Consider the following 2,433-nt stretch of genomic DNA (forward strand, 5'->3'; position numbering starts at 1 on the left):
AAAGGACGGGGCCGGGGACCCGGAAACCGGCACCGGAGAGTTTCCCGCCGCCACCCGAGGCGCACGTTAGACCCCCGACGAGACGCGCACGGTGACGGTCCGAGCGTCGCGCCGCAACCGCCGACAGCACCAAGAACCATCGCCCCGCCGCGACCACGGTTTTCCACGGAGGACGACGGGATGGGGAGGCTCGTGGGAGCCGGCGGGGACGCGCGACCGACGACGATGAACGCAGGGGCCGGTGCGCCACGCGGTGCGCTCGACAAGGGCCATGATGGGAGGGACTTCCCCGGACACGGCACCGGACCGGGCCCCGAACGCACCGCCCGTGCCGGCGGTAGAACCCGACGCCACGTCGCAAGACGCCGGCGGACCGGACGACGGGCCGGGAGCCCCGCGGGCCCGGGAAACGGAGGCTCGCCCCGACCGTGAGCGCGTTCCCATACACCGCTTCGCGCCCCGGCTCGACCGACCCAGCCCTCAGAGCCAATCCTTGTCCCGAAGTTACGGTTCCGGCTTGCCGACTTCCCTTCCCATATTGTTCCATCGCACCAGAGGCTGTTCACTTTGGAGACCTGCTGCGGATATGGGTATGGCCTAGAGCGAGATTCAGTCATCGCACTTGGATTTTCAAGGGGCGGCGAGGGCCCGCCGGACGCCGCAGGAGCCGCGACGGTCTGCAGGGCGCGGGCCCCTATCTCGGGTAAAACCCATTCCAGGGCACGCGTCCCTTCACGAAGAAAAGAAAACTCTTCCCGGCACCCCCGCCGCCGTCTCCAGGCGCGCTTTGCTTTACCGCAACGTTGGGAGGCCGCGGTAAGCGCGAGCCGTCCCCCGACCTTTCTCCGCACTCTGGGTTCGGGGGTCTGAGCCCGATTCCCTTTCGCTCACACTGGGGCAGATGGGAGCCCATCGCCCAACATCGTCCGTAAGGCCTTCGCCCGTCACTTAGGACCGACTCACCCATGTCCAAGCGCTGTTCACATGGGACCCTTCTCCACCTCGGCCTTCAAAGTCTCTCGTTTGAATATTTGCTACTACCACCAAGATCTGCACCCGCGGCGGCTCCACCCGGGCCCGCGCCCAAGGCTTCAGCGCCACTGCGGCGGCCCTCCTACTCGTCGCGGCACGGACGGCGCGCAGCGCAGCAAAGCAAAAGCAAAGTCACTGCGCGCCAATGGTTACATCGCCTGCGACGGCCGGGTATAGGCCCGACGCTCGAGCGCCATCCATTTTCAGGGCCAGTTGATTCGGCAGGTGAGTCGTTACACACTCCTTAGCGGATTCCGACTTCCATGGCCACCACCCTGCTGTCTCGACCAACCAACACCTTTTGCCAGGGCTCCGATGAGCGTTCGCGTTCGGCGCCTTAACCCCGGCGTTCGGTTCATCCTGCAGCGCCCGTTCTGCTTACCAAAAGTGGCCCACTGGGCAGCTCGCATTCTTCGCTCGCGCGCCCGCCGCCCGGAGACGGCGAACGCACGCGCCTGGCTCCGAAGACGCGAGCCGGGCGTCTTACCCATTCAAAGTTTGAGAATAGGTTGAAGCCGTTTCGGCCCCAATGCCTCTCGTCAGTCGCTTTACCGGATAAAACTGCGCATCCAGCGAGAGCTCCAGCTATCCTGAGGGAAACTTCGGAGAGAACCAGCTACTAGATGGTTCGATTGGTCTTTCGCCCCTACGCCCGGGTCGTACGATCGATTTGCACTTCAGAACCGCTGCGGGCCTCCACCAGGGTTTCCCCTGGCTTCGTCCTGCCTGGGCGTAGCTCACCATCTTTCGGGTACCAACAAGTACGCTGTGGCTCCGTCCGCCTCCGCCGGCTCGCGCCGGACGGAGAGCGTAGGACGGGCCGGCGGTGCGCCTCGCCCCTGCCACGGCGGCGAGGATCCCGCCCCACGGTGGAACGAGCGCGGGCGCGAGGGACGCCCCTGCCGGCGTGGGTTCGGCCGCGCGCGGCGCGAAAGCGCGCCGACACGGACGACGCGGGCCCCCCGGGAGAACCCGGAAAGCACCGGCCACCGAGCGGCACGCCCGCACCGCACGAAACGTAGCCCGCGACAACGGGACGCCTGGACCCGGCCGCGCACGCACCACACACTTTCATTGCGCCTCCGGGGTTTCGATCGAGCCCTTCGACTCGCACACGTGTTAGACTCCTTGGTCCGTGTTTCAAGACTGGTCGGGTGGGATTCCGACCCTCGCCGCAGACCCCGAGCGCCGGGGACCTCACCGCCAACGCATGACGCGGCGCGCACGACGGGCAAAACGTGCGCACGCGGGCGGAACGCCGGGGACAGACGGCCCGAGAGCCGAGAGCCCCGAAGCCCGCGACACGCCGGCCGTGCGGACATGGAAACGGCCCCTGCCGGAGACGCGCACTGCTCCGGCACCGCACCACGGTCGACGACGCACTGAGGACAGTTTGCGCCA

General features: G+C 67.2%; 1 pseudogene; it reads right to left on the reverse strand.

The window, feature by feature from the left end:
* Positions 1-549: 549 nt before the first annotated feature.
* LOC144889977 (28S ribosomal RNA) lies at positions 550-2,165 on the reverse strand (annotated as a pseudogene).
* Positions 2,166-2,433: the final 268 nt, after the last annotated feature.

The sequence above is a fragment of the Myxine glutinosa genome, chromosome 1 (genome assembly GCF_964187855.1).
Source record: "Myxine glutinosa chromosome 1, kmMyxGlut1.1, whole genome shotgun sequence".
NCBI classification, from domain to species: Eukaryota; Metazoa; Chordata; class Myxini; order Myxiniformes; family Myxinidae; genus Myxine; species Myxine glutinosa.